Raw genomic sequence first — 20,855 nt, forward strand, 5'->3', positions numbered from 1 at the left:
TTATTTTGCTCTCACTGTTTAACAAAAAAAGAACAACATAAAAATTCTTGCATACCTTGTTCGATTGGAGAATTTTAATGTTTTTCATTTATCATTGTAAAACCAAGGACAATTTTACAACTTTTTTGTATGTAGCTGTTACATGTTCATGTTACAATCTGTCTTTAAGTAGGGATAAATTACTCTAAAAGAAATGAATCCTAGATAGTTTTCCCTTCAAGTCAAGTTTAAATAAACTTCTTGTTTAAAATGAAAAAAAAAAAAAGATTCCTGAAAAGAAATCATGGGTTGAACATAATATTTGTAATGCACATGTAAAAAGGAACAAAACTTAAGAGCCTATATTTCTCCCATCCTTACTTATATTAGATTTTTTTAAAGGTGATTATATTTGATGAGAAATCCACAAAAATGGAACTATTAAGTAGATTATGTGGAATACAGCTTACTCAAAGAAATACTAATATATTGCTGGTGAGAGTGGTGTGTATGCATGGATGTGTATGTATGGAATTTATATTTGTATATATACACACATGAGAAATGTGTATCTACATTTGGGGTGGGGGTATTCATGATGCTCCAAATTTTTTTTTTTATTCTTTTTTTTTTAAACATCTTTATTGGAGTCTAATTGCTTTACATTGTTGTACTAGTTTCTGCTGTATAACAAAATGAATCAGCTATACATATACATATATCCCCATATCTCCTCCCTCTTGCGTCTCCCTCCCACCCTTCCTATCCCACCCCTCTAGCTGGTCACAAAGCTCCAAGCTGATGTCCCTGTGCTATGCGGCTGCTTCCCACTAACTATCTATTTTGTGTTTGGTAGTGTATATATGTCAATGCTACTCTCTCACTTTGTCCCAGCTTACTCTTCCCCCTCCCCATGTCCTCAAGTCCATTCTCTACGTCTGCCTCTTTATTCCTGTCCTGCCCCTAGGTTCTTTAGAACCATTTAAAAAAATTTTTTTTAGAGTCCATATATATGTGTTAGCGTACGGTATTTGTTTTCTCTTTCTGACTTACTTTACTTTGTATGACAGACTCTGGGTCCATCCACCTCACTACAGATAACTCAATTTTGTTTCTTTTCATGGCTGGGTAATATTCCATTGTATATATGTGCCACATCTTCTTTATCCATTCATCTGTCGACGACACTTAGGTTGTTTCCATGTCCTGGCTATTGTAAACAGAGCTGCAATGAACATTGTGGTACACGACTCTTTTTGAATTATGGTTTTCTCAGGGTATATGCCCAGTAGTGGGATTGCTGGGTCGTATGGTAGTTCTATTTTTAGTCTTTTAAGGAACCTCCATACTGTTCTCCATAGTGGCTGTATCAATTTACATTCCCACCAACAGTGCAGGAGGGTTCCCTTTTCTCCACACCCTCTCCAGCATTTATTGTTTGTAGATTTTTTGATGATGGCCATTCTGACCGTGAGGTGATGCATCATTGTAGTTTTGATTTGCATTTCTCTAATGATTAGTGATGTTGAGCATCCTTTCATGTGTTTGTTAGCAATCTGTATGTCTTCTTTGGAGAAGTGTCAATTTAGGTCTTCTGCCCATTTTTGGATTGGGTTGTTTGTTTTTTTGATATTGAGCTGCATGAGCTGCTTGTAAATTGTGGAGATTAATCCTTTGTCAGTTGCTTCATTTGCAAATATTTTCTCTCATTCTGAGGGTTGTCTTTTCATCTTGTTTATGGTTCCTCCAAATTTTTTTGATAGAGTGCTTGAGCAAGTGTTTGGAGGCAGTTGCATTAGATTATTAGCTACATGTTTGCCATCACATCCCTAGGTCAGTAATGACAGGGACATATACAACACACGGTAAATATTTGCTGATCCAGTGAATGAGCCAAGAGATTAAAAGTAAGGTATTATTCTTACTACTTTAAACTGCTTTTTAAAAAACTTAGTAAATTTTGCTATTCTCATATTTTTAAAACTTTTTATTATAGAAAATTTAAAGTATATAAAAAATAGTGTCCTTACCACCCAACCTCAGCAATGATCAATTTGTGGCCAATCTTTTTTCATCTATATCTTCACACGTCTCACCCCACCTCCCATTATTTATATTCTGTGTAATTTTTAAATGAATACACAATAATTTGATCACAGTTCTATTAAACATTTTAGGTGTTACCAATTTTTGGTTGCTCTAAGAATATTTTGACGGTCATCCTTTGAGCACACCTTTGGTTTTCTTAGAGTGTATTTATATATAGTATACAGTGTTGGGATTACATTTAGTATATTCACATATTTAAGGCTTTTGGTACATAGTTTTTAAATGTCTTCTAACAAGGTTTTACTAGTTTACTCTCTAAGCAGCTATATATAAGAAAAAGATTATTGGTGTTATGAAATGATTTAAACACTTAGAAAATAACAGAGAATAATAAAAATATCCATATACCCACCATTCAGTTTCAACAAATTATCATAATTGTTTAAGATTATTTTAAGGAAATAAAACATTTCATATGGAATTGAAGACTTTGTTTTCACTGTCTTCTATGAACCCATTCCCTTTTCTTTCTTTCCAGAGGTAATCTGTGAGTTTGGGGAATGTATCCTGCTCTATATTTTTATATTTTTACTACACACATATTTGTATGGTCAGTATATGGTGGGCTTTTTTTGTTTTTGTTTTCATAAGTAGCTATCTTGAGACTAACCTTTTTAAAAAAGATTTATTCATATTGATACACATAGATATAGTTTTTTCATTTTAGGTACTATATAGCATTCTATATGAGTGTATTTGTTTTGTTTATCTAATTTCCTATTGATGGACAGTTGAGTTTCTAATTTTTGCATGTTATGCACTATAATGGTTAAAAATAGCTGCTCTAGTGGGTAAATCCTGAAATCTCAAAAGCTTAACATAATGTTAGTTTATTTCTTGCTCATAGAGTACCTTCAATGGAGAAGGCACTGTGTTCTATGGAGTGATTAAGGGACTCAGGCTAATAGAGAGTCTGTCATCTTAAATTTCTGGTTTCCAAGGTTGCTCTAGGCATCAAAATACATCCAGCAAACATAAGAGTGGAGAATGGTATTGGAGGTTTTTAGGGGCCAGTCCTTAGAAGTGGCATATATAATTTTGTTCACTTTCCATTGACTAGAATTCCAGTCACGTGACACCACCTAGGGCCCACATTTCCCAGCAAACAGGACTGGGAAATGTAGCCACTGGCTTGGCAGTTAAGAAACAACTTTATACTATGTAGAAAAAACCACATAACTTTGGTGGATAGCTGGTATTCTCTGCTTTACAAATAATTCTACAGTTTGGACATGTCTCCTTGTGTATGTGTTCATAGACTTCTTGAGTATATACCTAGAAATGGAATTGTCAGATTGAAGTTACATACACTTTTACTTTGTTAGATATTGACAGATTACTTTGTCCAACAGCACTGTATGAGAGGTCTGGTTTCTCCATGTTCTCACTAATATTTGAATTGCAGTACTGCTTGTCTTGTATTTCTACACAGCTGTGTGCCGTTAATGCCACTGAACTCTGTTGGAAAGAGGAGAATAGTTATAGGTGACTGTGGTCTTGGTTTAGGGCATTTTGGAGGAGGACACTTGCCTAAAAGTCTAGACCAGTGCTGTCCAATAGAAACATAATTGAGCCACATATATAATTTAAAGTTTTCTATTAACCACATTTTAAAAATGGAAAGACAGTGAATTTAGTTTAATAATTTATTTCATTTAACCCAATGTATCTAAATATGTTATCATTTAAACATGTGATCAGTATTAAAATATTATTGAGATATTTTTCATTTTTTATAGCAAGTTTTCAAAATCCTGTTTGTATCTTACACTTAAAGCACATCTCAATTGGAATATCCCATTTAAAATATTTAGTAGCCACTTGGGGCTAGTGGCTACTGTATTGAATGGCACAGGTTTAGATTTAATAACAAAAACTTTAATTCTATAACACATATCTGACATTTAATTTCAAAGTCATATTCATTTATTTATTTAATATTTATTTATTTATTTGGTTGCCCCGGGTCTTAGTTGCGGCAGGCAGCCTCCTTAGTTGCAGCTCTAGGGCTCCTTAGTTGCAGCTCACTGGCTACTTAGTTGAGGCATGCAACTCTTAGTTGGGGCATGCAACTCTTAGTTGGGGCATGCATGTGAGATCTAGTTCCCTGACCAAGGATTGAACCCAGGCCCCCTGCATTGGGGGCACGGAGTCTTATTCACTGTGTCACCAGGGAAGTCCCTCAAAGTCATATTTAAATGGATGCTCACTCCAATTACCAAATTCATATTTATCTAGCCTTTGGAGAAACAGCAAGCTGAATTTGTTTTTCCTAGATTTCTTTCTTTGACTAGAGAACTATATATATATATATATACACACACATATATATACACATATATATGTAAGAGCTTTTATTTATTTATTTTGGCCATGCTGTGCAGCATGCAAAATCTTAGTTCTGTGACCAGGGATCGAACCCATGCCTCCTGCAGTGGAAATGCAGAGTCCTAATAACCACTGGACTGCCAGGGAAGTCCGGAGAATAATATGATTTAGATTTAGATTATCGAATTGTTAATTTCTCCTCACATAGTTTATAGTGTGGTAGTTTTCTGTTGCTGTGTAACATGCTACTGAAACTTAGTGGCTTAAAACAACATCCATTTATTATCTTACAGTTTTGTAGGTCAGAAGTCTGGTAATGTTCAGCTGGGTTCTCTGCTTAAGGTCTCGAGTCAAGGCTGAAGTCAAAGTGTTGGCCAGGCTGGACTCTTATCTGGAGGCTCAGGGGAAGGCTCCACTTCCCAGCCCATTCAGGTTGTTAACAGTCTAGATCTTTGTTATAGATCTGAGGTTCCCATTTCCTTGCTGGCTGTGGGGTGGTGATGAGGTGGGCTGATTATCTATTGATAGAACCCACCCACTTTCCTTTTCATATGGCCCTCTCTATCTTCATACCAGCAGTGGCACATCAAGTCTTCCTTATGCTTCAGTCTCTCTCGCTTCCCCTGCTATCAGTCAGAGAAAGCTCTATGCTTGTAAGGGCTCATGTGATTAGATCAGGTTCACCAAGATAATCTCCCTGTCTTAAGATCAACTTGCCATATAGTATAACACAATCACAGGAGTGATATCAAATTAGTATTCACAGATTTTAGTGAGCATCTTTGGGGGACCATTTTGGTAATTCTTTGTGCTATAGTAGAGAAGGAAGATGGAAGAACATTTTAATTATTTTGTTTAGAGGTCTTTTAATTTCACTTCTAAATGAAAGAAAAATACTTTGCCCATTTCTTTTTGTCTCTACTCCCACCAGTGTGGTCCAAGCTTCCATCACCTCTTGGCTGGCTGTAGAAGTACTCCTAACTGCTATTTCTTGTTCCACGTTTCCCTCCCTTCAGTCAGTTTTCCATATAACAGTCATCTGGGTCTCACCTTGCTCAGCCACTATACTTTAGTCACAGTGGTCTTGATTTAGTTCCCAGAAACTGCCATGCTCTGTCCTGCCTCAGGGACTCTGTATTTTTGTTTTCTTTGCCCCAGCAACTTGCCCCCTTCTCTACAACTGTCCAACTCAACCATTAGGTCTTATCTTAAATATCTCTTCCTCATAGAGGTGTTTCTTTACCTATGGTCTAAATTAAGTCTTGGTTTTTGGTTTCCATGGTATCCTTTACTTTTTCTCTATATCCACTTATCATAATTTATACATATATGTATTCATGTGTTAGTTATTTGATGTCTCTGTCCCACACTGAGGGCAACAGATAAAGAATGTTTTGTTTACCTTTGTGTATCCAGCACCTAGTACAGGTCCTGGCACATAGTAGGCACTCATTAAATATTTATTGAATAAATGAATGAATCTTCAACTTTTTCTCTGCTCGGTCCAGGTTGTTTCCTTTCTAGATTTTTATAGGCCTATTCTCATTACCTTCTTTCTCTTTGTTATTATTTTCTTCCTTTGCTCTACTCTGAGTGGTGGAGGAAAGTGGCTTCCTGTTTTATGTTATTGTTGGTATGTGTTAACATTTTCAACTAGCAGCAGAAATATGTTTGCAGTTTTTATTACTGATTAATACTCCACAATTTTGTAAATGAAAATTTTTGTGGACTTAGAAGAGTAGTCTTATGTAAATTCTTTGAGAATATTGTCAACAATGACAATTTTGAAGGATAATAATACTTTGTAGAGAGTAATGAGCTAGTTAAAAGGTTCAGAGTATTCTTTTTTTAAAAAAAATTTTTATTTATTTATTTATATTTATTTTTGGCTGTGTTGGGTCTTCATTTCTGTGCATGGGCTTTCTCTAGTCGTGGCAAGCAGGAGCCACTCTTCATCGCGGTGCGCAGGCCTCTCACTATCGCGGCCTCTCTTGTTGTGGAGCACAAGCTCCAGACGCGCAGGCTCAGTAGTTGTGGCTCACGGGCCCAGTTGCTCCGCGGCATGTGGGATGTGGGATCTTCCCAGACCAGGGCTTGAACCTGTGTCCCCTGCATTGGCAGGCGTATTCTTAACCACTGTGCCACCAGGGAAGCCCGGTTGAGAGTATTCTTAATTCCTTGTGTGTATTTTCACTTAAGATTTTACCTTCTGGTGTATAGCTCTGAGGAAAACCAGTCCATTACTTCCTATCTTAGTTTAAGTCATCAAAGAAAAAGAACCGAAAGACTTTAACACAACACTATAAATCAACTATACTTCAATAAAAAAAATAAATTAAAAATAAAAAGAACCAAAAGACTTATCTGCTGGGTTAGAAATAGCAAAGAAGAGCTTTTCCTGGTGACTTGATTTCATAATGAATTATAAGATTCCTACAGAAACATTACAGTTTTTGTCTTTTATAGATTTGAAGCATTTGACCTACTTCTACCACAAGGCACAGCCTCTGATCTTTGATATTTATTCACATTTTTCTACTTTGTGAATCTAAAAACAAAAACTAAAATAAAAACCGGTTTTTAATAAGCTTGTTTCTTGAGAAGTATATTGTGCTACAGCCAGTTTTCACATTTGCATATAAAAATAAGCAACAAAAATGTAATGCTTTTAAGTTGATATATATATTATTTATAAAATTGTCTTTGAGGTGTGTGGTATATAAAATTCTTTCTTAGGCTAAAACTCTAGAGGGCAAGAATCATGCTGTAAACGTGTTCTTCATTGAACCTAGCAAGTTATCACATAAATATGAGAGGTGATAGTCATTAAATCAGGCTATCACTGATTTTGCAATAGGAATGACCTCAAGTTTTGGAATTTGATTTCTGGCAACACTGAATATTTATTAGTTCATATAGTCTTGGTTCAGGTAGCTTATAAATAATCTCATATACTACTTAGAAGGAGACTTGTATTATTCACAGTCTACTTATACAATCAGAGGAACATAAATATTTTGTTTTTCAAGGTCATATGGAAAGTTAGCTGTGCATCTAAATATAATTTTCAGTCTTTTAAGACAGATAAATACAACTTTGCATTTAAATGCCCTTTACCAGGGTAGTCTCTAATCATAAATATCTTTCTATAAGACTTAGTTAGAAGTGTAAACCAGAGGTTTACACCTCTGCATCTGAAATAATAATTGTAGAACTAGTAGTAGTAAGCTGCTCCTGTTTCTGTTGTTGCTACTACATTTATTGAGAGCTTGCTCAGGCACTGTTTTATATTTAATACCTCAGTTAATCCTTGCAAAAACTATTTGATGTTAGGTTCTATTATTAGCCCAATTTGCAGATGCGAAGGCCAAGGCACAGAAAGTTTAAAGAACTCAAGTTTCCACCATCAGTGGTGTCACTAGGACATGAACCCAGGCAGACTGATTCCAGGGGTTATAGCTATAAAGTTCATTTTATGATTTTCATGCTATGTTACAAACATGTTTCTATAGGGAAAAATCACAGTGAAGATGCAATTCAATTGTTTGAATTTTGAGCACTGCCATTTCTGAGTTTAGGCTCTTATTTCTTGCCTTGATTACTTTGGTAGCCTCCTAACTAATGTGCCTGCCGTTAGTCTCTTTTCCCTCTAATCTAGGCTCCCTGGGTTTTCTGACATAATTGAATTCACTGCAGTTCTCTAAAGATATCAAATTATTTCTTGCCTCTCTGCCTTTGTAGATGCTGTTTCTTCCTCATGGAACATCACTTTCTTGGCTAACTATAACTAACCTACCTTTTGAGGGAGAGAGGGTGGTTGGATTTTTACTATCTTCAACCATAAAGTGCTATATTATTAACTATAAATAAAGAACATGCTAAGGTTTTTGCACCAAATATTTTTCTAAACTCTGGCCTCTAATGAAAGACAAGAAAAAACTAAAAATTCATGCTGCTTATTAAAAACACAATTGAAATCCAGAAATTCTTTAAACAATAGACTGACAGAAAGTTCACAACTTGGTATATAGCTCATAAGGTGCCTGGAGATTATTTTTTTCCATTTTGTACTTGACTAATCCTGCAATCTATTTCGATTTTTTAACTTCAGTATTAATTGTTGAAGTAGCCAAAGGCACCTATTTTCTATAGAGTTTTAATGCCTAATATAATAGCCATCTACCCAACACAGTGTTTCTTGGAAAGAAATCCTTTAAAATTTTTTTAAATTAAGTATAAAGAGAAGTATTCTTTTGTTCAGTTAGTTTGCAATCTATACTAATGTCATATATTCAGTATGTTATCTTTTAAAAGCCAGTAAAATACATATTGGTCATTAATAAGCAGTGGATTATAGATTAATATAAAGCAGTGATCACTTGTTTTCTAGAAGTGTATTCCCATCATTGGGTCCTTATGCTGTAACATGGTTTTGGAATCATTATCATTGTAAAATCATTATTTCTTTGCATAATGCACTCAAGAATGGCTCAAAATAAAGCCTGTCCTTTAGTCAGAATTCCATTTTATATATTAAAATATCCAGTTTATGTTCAACATATACATGATGTTAAAGTAAAACTATCCTTGACTATCAAGGAGAGGGAGGAGGAAATAGGACAAGTGATATCACCTTCTAATGTAGGTCTGTAAAAATATATTGAAGAAGTGCACAGGCGCACAGGTCCGGCGAGCGCAGGCGCAAAAAGGGCGCAGCTGGAGCGCAGCTGGGTGTCCAGCTTGCGGGTGTCCGAGCTGCCGCGGCCGGAGAGGAGTGGCGGGAACTGCTTGAATATCCACATTTCAGTTTCTGCACCTATCAAGAGTTTTAATTCATCATGGATAATCTGTTAGCAGAAGAAATTCAGCTGAGGGCTAACCAGGTTACTGATGAGTCTCTGGAAAGTACAAGGAGAATCCTGGGTTTAGCCACTGAGTCTCAGGATGCAGGAATGAAGACTATCACTATGCTGGATGAACAAGGGGAACAACTAAAACGCATAGAAGAAGGCATGGACCAAATAAACAAAGACATGAGAGAAGCAGAGAAGACTTTAACAGAACTAAACAAGTGCTGTGGCTTTTGTGTATGCCCATGTAATAGGACAAAGAACTTTGAGTCTAGTGAAGCCTGTAAGGCAACATGGGGAGATGTTGGAGACAACTCTACTAGCAATATAGTATCTAAGAAGCCAGGCTGAGTGACAAATGGTCAGGCTCCGCAAGCAATGACAGCAGCAACCAGCGGCTGATACATTAAATGTATAACAAATGATGCCAGGGGAGACGAAATACAAGAGAACCTGACTCAAGTGGGCAGTATCTTAGGAAATCTAAAAAACGTGGCCCTGGACATAGGCAATGAGATTGAGGCTCAAAATTGACAAATAGAACGGATCACAGAAAAGGCTGACACCAACAAAGATCGTATTGACAATGCCATGCCAGAGCAAAGAAACTCATTGACACCTAAAACTACTGTTGTACTTCTTTATCATTTATTCACCTCCCTAGCACCTCCTTCAAAGCCATTACCTTTCCAGAGTTTGAAATTTTGGTTCCACACTCTTCTAATCGGGAGATGATGTGGAAGAAGATCTAGGAGTAACAGCCCCCCTATTCTTTTATTTTCTCTTTTTCCCTTGAGGGTAGACTGCTGCTTAGTTTTCCTTCTAGTATTTTCTTTCTTGGTCCATACTCTTAGGTTGGTTTTCATACATCATATATAGTGTTATTTTTCATTCTCTCCATTTACTTAGCAGGTTCTCCTGCTTTCAAAATTTGGAAGCATTGCCAAAGGCAGCCATGTAAAAGGCAGTGGGGGCAGGCACAAGGAGGAGAGGCAAGAGATAAGAAGTTGTTACCTCAGTAAAACCTGCAGACCCTAAAGCCAAAAGTTGCATAACCACAGTGAAGATCTAGTTGGGTTTAATTTCTATTTAAGTTGCAGTTATTGCCAATTTAGGCCAATGCTTGGTTTTGGAGCCTGTATACACAATATTTTTGTTATACATCACAACTCTGCAACCTCTGCTTCAAAAAAGAATAGAATGAGTTTTCTTAAAGTGAGCTTAATTTCTGAACTCCTGGTGATTCATCTATGTACATAGATTCTATGATCCCATTTCATATTGCACCATATAGGAATACATGGTATAAATGAATGGCTTTTTATTTTCATATTATTAATAGTATCATGGTCCCATTACAGGCCGATTAACCTCATAAATTTGTCATTAGTCTTTGAAGAAAAAATATGTAAATATGTATATATAATATGAGAATTTGTCTCTACAGCAGGGCTTAAAATTTTTTGGAAAAGTTTGACAAAGTACATCACGTGAATTCAGATTTACCTCAATGCCAAGAATTATGTTTAGATAGGAAAAAAGAAACTTGTTTTGATCTCAGGTAGAAAATAGTTAGATTGCTTTGAGTTTTATGTAGCTTTAAACTATTTTTAAAACTAGAATTTATTCTGTTTCACTAAAAATGATTCAGAAAATTATGTCTTTGGTTTACTTATTGATGATTGCACTGTGATTCTCTTAGCCTTTTGTATTCAACTTCCAGAATCACATTTGTTTAGATCCTGAACAGTGTTATAAGAATCTGATTGGTATTTGTCACCTTTATTTAAAAACTAGCTTCTGCACACTTCAAAGCTATTAATGTTGATTGGTTTGACCAATAACCACTGTTTGATCCTTACAATTAAATTTTGTAACTAAAAAAAAAAATATATATATATATATATATATAAGATCAAAATACATTGAAAATCAAGTGTAAAATAAAAGCATTCTCTCAGAATGAGGCCTTATAAATACTCAAACCAATTAAACATTACAGTGGAAAAGTTCATTAAATATTACATTAAGTAATTAGTAATTTTTATATTCCTACATAGGTCAAAATTACCAAACCATGAAACTGAATTTCTTCTCATTTCCCCAAGGACTATGAAAGAGATTTTAATTAAGCTTTGCTATGTTAAGAATTTCCTTGATTTTAGAAAGCTGTTTGTATGTTACTACAGCTTTTCTAAGTGACTGTCTACATAAAGATAACCTTATGTGTGGCTTGGTAATTTTGTGGTTAATGTATACCATGGAAAAGTTATTATAGGAATTCAATTCATGAAGCATATATGATCAGCTATGTTCAAGCAAGATATTGAATCATTTGGTATTTTGTAATATGTATAATTAGTAGTAAATCCTAATATGATTAGAGTTAAAGACAGTGTCCTTTCTTGAAACTAATGTTAATGGCGTTTGTTTTCTTTACTTATTCACTTGTTTTTCACCTCATTATAGAAAGGATTTCAAGTGGCAAATTAATTTTACTATAATGGGAGTAATATTTATTTAGTCATCAAAAAAAGTTAAGTATCTACCATATGCTAAGCATTGTGCTAAATGCTGCTTATACAGAAATAAAATACATGTTCCTTTCCTCAAGAAGTGTGCGGTTTAGAGGAAAAGTCAGACAAGTTAACCAGCAAGTACAGTACAATGTGAGTACAATAAAAATTATTATTAACTCTGTTATGTAGGAGGTGATATACTAAGCGCATTACATTGTTATTTTCTATTTTTAAATCAGGAAATTAATATTTAGCAACATTAGTTAACTCATCTAAGGTCACACAGTAAGTGGCAGAATCAGAATTTGAACTCAGATGTTTCTGACTCCAAAGCTTTTTATCTTGCTGCCTCTCTATACTGGTAGGAGTTAAGACGGAGTGATGCAGAGGATTTATGGGGACCATAAGGTGGGTGTGCCAATGTAGGCTATTAGGTTCTGGAAGAGGATGCTTAAATTGAGTTTAGAAGACTAAATAAGAATTAGCCAAGAGGAAGAGGGAGCTGAAAAGCATTCCAACAGAGAGACTAACTTGTGCAAAGGCATAGAGATGAGAAAGCGTAGCCCATTTGGGGCTTGTAAGCCCTTATTTCTCTGAATAAAGGAGAGTAAACCTGCAAGAAAAACTGGAGAAATAACCCTCAAATCATTCATTAATTCATTTATTCAGTCAACATTGGGCACTGTAAACTGTATTCACTGCATCTCTGGGATGATACTGGAATTTTTAAAACTACAAGTCATAGAAATGCCACTAATGTTAACAAAATGCCACATAATCAGGAAAGAGACGAACTCTATGCTCTTTTGTCCTCTAATTTGTTTTATTTGGCTTTTAGAACAATGGCTTCTAAATTGTAAAATCTCTCTCTCTCTCTTTCTCTCTTTTTTCTGATCATTTCTCTCATCATACTACCTGATGCCAAACTGTGTGGAGATTTTAGAACTGAAGACTGCCTGAAGTGTTCTCAATTCAACTATGCTAAATTCTGTTTACTTCCTAAAGATTTAAGAAAGGCTAAGTATGTTTCTCTGTATCAGTATCCCCTGTATGACCTTATCTTTCAGAGGATAAATGTACTAAAAGTACTAAAATAGATCCTTTCAAGGACATGTTTGGAGAGATAGACGCACATCAAGCTGCTAGATGGATATACAGGACAACGCAAGACCATGACCCAGATATAAATCAACATATAAAATCTAGGAGGTAGGCAATGGTTTTTCTGAGTTTGAAGGAGTGATGTTTATCATTAGACACATTTATCATTCAGTGATATGATTATTAGTTTGTTTTCTCCATCTTTACAATCTAAAGAGACAGTCTTCAACATTCATTTCAAATGCTGTCTTCTAGTAGAATTTCCCTGAGGTCAGCTGGAAGTAATTATTCCCTCTCCTGAACTTCCCAGCATTTTATCTGTATCTTTTTAAAATACATCCAATAATTCCTTTCTATAATGTCATTTATATGCATGTCTCGTCTCCTCTTTTAAACTGTACGTACCTTCATGTTTGATGCCCAGCACTAAGCTTTGTACATATAAGGCATTGAGCTAATGTTTAATGAATTAAAGCATAGCACCCCTATCATAAACTAAATCATTAGGGCAGTGTTTCTTAAAGTGCTGGACATGAATTACTTACTTCAGGATCACCTGGAACGTGTTGTTCAAAATGCAAGTTCCTGTGCTTCTGCCCACACCTACTGAATGAGAATTTCTGTGGTTTCCAGTAATCTTGTTTTGAGTAAAAACACTAGATAATTATGATGTACACTAAAGTTTGAGAACCCACTGCCTTAGGGAGAATGCAAGAATCCAAATTAAATTTACATTGAATTGCAGATGTGCTTAATGCTAAAAATAATAAAGTATAAACCATAATGGAAAAGACTATTAAAAAAGAATGTATGTATGTGTATAACTGAGTCACCTTGCTATACAGCAGAGATTGGCCCAACATTGTAAACCAACTATACTTCAATTAAAAAAAAAAATAAATAAATAAAGTAGTGAGACTTCCCTGGTGGTGCAGTGGTTAAGAATCCGCCTGTCAATGCAGGAGACACGGGTTCGATCCCTGGTCCAGGAAGATCCCACATGTTGCAGAGGAACTAAGGCTGTGCACCACAACTACTGAGCCCAAGCTCTAGAGCCCGCGAACCACAACTACTGAAGCCCGCATGCCTAGAGCCCGTGCTCCGCAACAAGAGAAGCCACCGCAATGAGAAGCCCGCGCACCACAACGAAGAGTAGCCCCGTTCGCTGCAACTAGAGAAAGCCCGCATGCAGCAAAGAAGACCCAACGCAGCCAATAAATAAATAAATATTAAAAAACGGTATTTTGTACATAGTATATAAGATGAAAATATAAGAAGAAAGAAATGAACAGGAAGATATTTTCAGTGAAGTTTATCTGTATGTCAGGAAAGATCAATGTTCAATATTCTGGAACTTTAGTCTTAAAAAGCATATTTAGATGTAAATAATTTAGAATATTGATGACCATTTTCTTTGAATGCATTTGAAGTAAAACACCATGGTTTTATAACTAAAGACTAAGAAAAGATGCTTTGAACATTCTTATTGGCACATTCTTGTATTGCTGTATGCATAGATATCTTTTAAGGCATGATTTCCTATAATATAGTTTGTGACTCATAGTTTTATTGTAAGAAATAGTGTGGTTTAGATACCATTTAACAATATATGCTTCTCCTTATCTTTAACAACACACTGTATTTTAGATTTACTTGTCTGTGAATGTTTTTATCTGTGATTTTTAAAAATATGAAATTGTTGGTAGAATGTCAACTATCTTGACTTATGTATTGTTTAAATTGATAAGGGCTAGGATAAGCTGCAGCAAGCAAGTCCAATATAGATCTTCATCATCCAGGTAGTTCTTTTATTTCTGAAATATAAATTGTTGGGCTTCCCTGGTGGCGTAGTGGTTAAGAATCCAATCCGCCTGCCAGTGCAGGGGACACGGGTTCAATCCCTAGTCTGGGAAGATCCCACGTGCCGTGGAGCAGCTAAGCCCACGTGCCACAACTACTGAGCCTGCACTCTAGAGCCTGCGAGCCACAACTACTGAAGCCCGTGCGCCTAGAGACCGTGCTTTGCAACAAGGGAAGCCACCACAATGAGAAGCCTGAGCACCTCAACAAAGAGTAGCTCCCGCTCGTCACAACTAGAGAAAGCCCATGTGCAGCAACGAAGCCCCAACACAGCCAAAAATAAATTAAAAAAAAAATTAAAATATAAATTGTTTTATAAACTTAAGCTGTTCTTATAATAGTAATAAAAATAAGAAGCGCTTATAATGGAGAGAACTGGTCCAGGTACTATGTATATATTAATTCATTTAATTCTCACAACAACCAAATGAAGTAGGCAGTGTTATCAACCACACTTTGCAGGTAAGGAAGCTAAGGTATTGAGAAAGAAATTTGTCCAAGTTCACATAGCTGGTAAGTGGCTAGGATATGAACCCCTACAGAGTAGCTTCAGAGTCAGCACTCTTAACCACTCTGCAATAACGTTATTATTTTTTTTTAACTAGCACATAACTTGACTTTGTCTTAGTCACTATCAGGAGCATTTTCCAGCAATAATAATAATAATTGGCAAATGTTTCCAAGTAAAAATTTTAAGCAAATTCAGCGTATATCTAAACATCATCTTTTTTGAATGGTCTTAATGCTATTCCTACTTTTACTGATTTTACGTAGTAATATCAAGATTTCTTACTTAAAATTAGTTGGCTGTCAAAAGATTGTTTTGGCAATCTGATTGACACGAGTGAAAGTCCAGTAAGTTTATTTTATTTTTTTAATGTAATTTATTTTTAAAATTTTATTTGTTTTATTTTTTGGCTATGTTGGGTCTTCATTGCTGTGCACGGGCTTTCTCTATTTGTGGCGAGCAGGGGCTACTCTTTGTTGCGGTGCGCAGGCTTCTCATTGAGGTGGCTTCTCTTGTTGCAGAGCATGGGCTCTAGGTGCGCGGGCTTCAGTGGTTGCAGCATGTGGGCTCAGTAGTTGCAGCACGCAGGCCCTAGAGTGTGTGGGCTTCAGTAGTTGTGGCATGTGGGCTCAGTAGTTGTGGCTCATGGGCTCTAGAGTGCAGGCTCAGTAGTTGTGGCACACGGGCTTAGTTGTTCCGCGGCATGTGGGATCTTCCCGGACCAGGGGTTGAACCCGTGTCCCCTGCAGTGGCAGGTGGATTCTTAACCACTGTGCCACCAGGGAAGTCCCAGGTCCAGTAATTTTAATTTTCAGAAGCTATTGGAACACTTATCAGATTTTTAAAAAACTATATTTATTTATTTATTTTTGGCTGCGTTGGGTCTTTGTTGCTGCGCGCTGGCTTTCTTTAGTTGCGGCGAGTGGGGGCTACTCTTCGTTGTGGTGTGCGGGCTTCTCATCATGGTGGCTTCTCTTGATGTGGAGCATGGGCTCTAGGCATGTGGGCTTCAGCAGTTGTGGCATGCAGGCTCAGTAGTTGTGGCTTGCGGGCTGTAGAGCGCAGGCTCAGTAGTTGTGGCGCATGGGCTTAGTTGCTCCACGGCATGTGGGATCTTCCTGGACCAGGGCTCAAACCTGTGACCCCTGCATTGGCAGGTGGATTCTTAAAAGCCACTGCGCCACCAGGGAAGCTCCACTTAACAGATTTTTAGAAAATAAAAAAGCTAGATAAATTTTCACACTGATTATTTTTAAAAATTATATATAAAAGATGTTTAGTAATATATATTCTTTTTGATAAAGCACTGAAGTTTTTCTCTACAAAAAGTACATTTTTTTTAAATTTATTTTTTTGGCCATCCTGCCGCAAGGCATGTGGGATCTTATCAATAGTTCCCCAATCAGAGATCGAAACCGCGCCCCCTGCATTGGAAGCGTGGAGTCTTAACCAGTGGACTGCCAGGGAATTCCCAAAAAGTACATTTTTTTAATTGGTGTTTCTGTGGTACACATGAATAAAATATTTGTCCTTGGTCTGTGTCATTTCCTCATTTTTAATTCTATAAATTGGTCATTTTAGGTGTCATTAATTGTTTTGTTTCAATAAATAAATACTGAAGGTGATTTAAGTACCTTGTAAAAATAGCTAACTTATGAATGCTATATATTAGGCTGTGTTTTAATATGTTAATTGTTTTTAAAAATCTATCCCATCAAAACACTAACTTGTTTAAAAAGTTCAGTTTTAAAATATCACCAACCTCTGTTATAATCAGGACAGCTCAGAAGAAGAGGAGATGTAAATTAGAGAAACCCAGAATGGAAAATAAAGAAGAGATTTTTTTACCCTTAGAATAAAGGGTTCCACAATGAGGAGGTGGGCTCTAAGAATCTTGAATAAGAAGATCATAGGTATGCCCAATTAAGTGGCTCTTAATAGCATTATTTTTATTTTTTCAATGCAAATTTATAATCTAGTAAACTGAAAAGCAGATGAACATTGAATTATCTGTGGAATTCTTAAGGAAGGGTCACTTTTATATGGGAAAAGATATTTCTTGTACTTTTATCTTTTGATCTATATTTTGTCATTTTGTTAATGGTGGAAAGAGAATAAACATCATTTTTTATGAACAAAATATTTTTTTCTAAGTTTGAAACCAGTATGAACCTTGCTGTAAATATTTAAGTTTTTAAAAATATAAATTAAATATTTGATTGTGCTACTAAACATATCATTTTACCTGGTGGCTAGGAGGAGTCAAACATAGTCAAGAGGGGTACCTAATGAGTACCTTTAGAGAGTACATAAAGCATTTAATAACTGTAGGAAGAATGATCGTGTCTTATTTCTCAAATAAGTAGAATTTTAATTTACTTATACAAGGAAGTTATTCTGTATTTACTTATTTTATGTAGAGTTTCCTACTAGAATATAAGCTCCCTGAAGGCAGGGACTATGTTTTACTCACCATCCTAGCCTCAATACCTAGAATACTGAATGCTTAGTACATAGTAGGTTTTCAGTAAGTACTTGATTAGTAAATGAATAGATGTTTATACATGTTTTTTTATCGTGGTGACATATACATAATAATTAACATGTTTTAAATGGCAGTTTTATATCTGGTTAGAGAAAAGACACATGCTCACTGTAGAAATATTTGAAACTATTATGGAACAGAAAAGTTACTTGTAGTTTGCAACTTCAAATAGCCGTTCTTTAGGAATATTTTCTTCTAATTCTTTTTTATGCAGATATATTTATAACTAAATTGAGATCACACATACACATAATACATATAGTTTTGTGCCCTGCTTTTTTAATTTAATACTTTCAAGTGAGCATTTTTCTAAATCATTAACTATTACTTGAAAACATGTTAAAAGGTTGTTAAGGGTCTAAGTGCAGTTTTGCTCAAAATTCACAGTAATAAATACATTTTACTTTGTGATTAAGACTATACATAAACATTTAATTGTATTAAAAATTGTAAAGCAGTAGTTATGAAGTGTGATGATTCTGATTTTTTCATATGTTGTTTTTTGAAATATGCTTGTCACATCCCTCCAAACTGATTTTGCATCTCAGTAATGGGTTGCAGCCTACAATTGGAAAAGTACAGTTCTCTTGTATGAGTATTCTGTAATTCAGTTATGCCCCTTTTATTGGACAAATTCGGTTCTTTCCATTTTTTTGCCGGTAGGTATAAGTTCTTAAAAGTGTGTTTGAGCATATTTACCAAAGTAATTTATGCTGGTTATAATAAATTGTTGCTAAAGTGTTAAAATGTAAAAGTCTTCTTTATCAGTTTGATGTATATCCTTTCAGATTTTCTTTTTTTCATGCAAAGGTGAGATACACTGTCAAATTTTTAAAATTATTTTTATGGCCCTCAGTAGAGTTTAATAACTTGGCTTACATTGGTCCTGGGCATGGGCGTTTTGTAATTTTTGTTAATTTTTTCCTCCAGTTTTACTAGGATACAATTAACACATGATATTGTGTTATGCAAAGTGTGCAAAGTGTAAAGTGACTTTCAGATTTTTCTGTGCAGTCATTCACTCTCTATATCAATCTCTATACACACATTTTTTCCCCTAAACAAAAATGCTGTTATTCTAACACCTTTTAAGTTTTTTAGTTAATGTATCATGGATATCTTTTCATATCAACATGTAAAAAGTTACACCATTCTTTTGTCTTCTGCCTAGTACTCCGTTATAGGTGGATCATATTCTAACCTTTCCATTGTTAATGAAGATTTGTGTTGCTTTTTTTTTTTTGGCCGCACCACGCGGCTTGTGGAATGGTAGTTCCCCAACCAGGGATTGAACCCAGGGCCCCCAGCAGTGAAAGTGCAGAGTCCTAACCACTGGACTGCCAGGAAATTCCCAGTTTGTACTACCTTTAATAGTATATGAGGGAAAAAATTTCCCCATAGTGTTAACATTGGATATTTTCAACCTCGATTTTTGCCAGTCTGATGAGCAAAAAAATCTCTTTTATAATTTGAATGTATTGGATTAGCATCTTTTCATATGCTTATTGGCGATTTATGTGTCTTCTACTAATGCTTGCTTATATCCTTTGTGGATTTTTCTATTTATTATTGATTTGTAGGAAATCTTTATGTATTATGTTTATTAGCCTCTTGAGTATTATATGTTGCAAATGGCTTCTCCCAGTCTATAAATCATCTTTGAAACCTTATTATGGAATCTTTTTCTATATAGAAGTTTAACTTTTTGTACTTGATCAAATCAGCTTTTTGTTTTCTTTATGGATTCTGGGATTTGTATCATGTTTTAAAGGGTATAACTGACCTTCTCCGCTTACTTTCTTATATTTTCCTCTATACTTGCAGCTTTTCTTGTTTATTCATTGAGAATTAATTTTTGTATTTTTTGTATTACATTTGGCTACTTAAAGTTGATATAATTATTACTTCTGATAACTAAACAACTCATAATAAGGAAGATTAGTGAGTTTCTTTTTTGTGACTTTTTAAAAAAATTTTTACACGTTTATTTTTATTTTTTTGGCTGCACTGTGTGATATGTGGCATCTTAGTTCCCTGACCAGGGATCGAACCCATGCCCCCTGCTTTGGAAGCGCCGAGTGTTAACCCCTGGACCACCAGGGAAGTCCCAATCAGTGAGTTTCTGAAGGGAGTTCTAATTTTGTTAAAATGCTTGACTTGATGGTAAATATAGTTGGTTTGAGCATGAATCTAAGCTTTCTAAGGAGTTGGAGTAAGGGTAGATATTTTTTGGATAGGAAAACGTTTAAACAAAAGTGCAGATTTCTCAGCAGGCTTCACGGCCAATCAAGTTCATTTGAAACATAACAGTAGGTTATTTGACAAATTGTTGCCTTGCTGACATTTTCTCTCTTAGACTATAAGGGGAAAATATTTATATATATGTATGAGAAAAAATCTTGAAGGGTATACACCAAATTATTAGCAATGATTTTCTCTGGATGGAGAGATTTCAGATATATTTAATTTTTTTTTCTACTTACTGTGTTTTACATTTTTATCACTAAAAATGATATTTGTTTAGGGACGTCCCTGGTGTCACAGTGGTTAAGAATCCGCCTGCAAATGCAGGGGACACGGGTTCGATCCCTGGTCCGGCAAGATCCCGCATGCTGCGGAGCACCTAAGCCCGTGCACCACAACTACTGAGCCTGCGCTCTAGAGCCCATGAGCCACAACTACTGAGGCCGCATGCCACAACTGCTGAAGCCCACGTGCCTAGAGCCCGTGCTCCGCAACAAGAGAAGCCACCACAATGAGAAGCCCGTGCACCGCATTGAAGAGTAGCCCCCGATCACTGCAGCTAGAGAAAGCCCGCGCACAGCAACGAAGACCCAATGCAATAAAAAAAAAAAAAATGTTATTTGTTTAGTAAAAATAATATAGCGGGGAGGTAAAGAATGCAATGAAGGACACTGCTACTCTGTATCTATTTATAGCCAATAAGGAAGAATTGCTTGGTGGATAGAAATGAAAGAAACCTTTGGAGACAACATGACCATATCATTATATAGTTTGTTATAGCTGGGGTAGAGAATTCTAGAAGTGGTCACATA

General features: G+C 35.6%; 1 protein-coding gene and 1 pseudogene across 3 annotated transcripts in view; both read left to right on the forward strand.

The window, feature by feature from the left end:
* Positions 1-20,855, forward strand: part of PPM1E (protein phosphatase, Mg2+/Mn2+ dependent 1E) — a 205,316-nt gene that overhangs the window by 8,861 nt on the left and 175,600 nt on the right. The window lies entirely within an intron of this gene.
* Positions 6,561-11,729, forward strand: LOC309618400 (synaptosomal-associated protein 23 pseudogene; annotated as a pseudogene). Its single transcript has one exon. The product of its transcript is annotated as a synaptosomal-associated protein 23 pseudogene (transcript).

Source organism: Balaenoptera borealis, assembly GCF_965194805.1.
Source record: "Balaenoptera borealis genome assembly, chromosome: 20".
Taxonomy (NCBI): domain Eukaryota; kingdom Metazoa; phylum Chordata; class Mammalia; order Artiodactyla; family Balaenopteridae; genus Balaenoptera; species Balaenoptera borealis.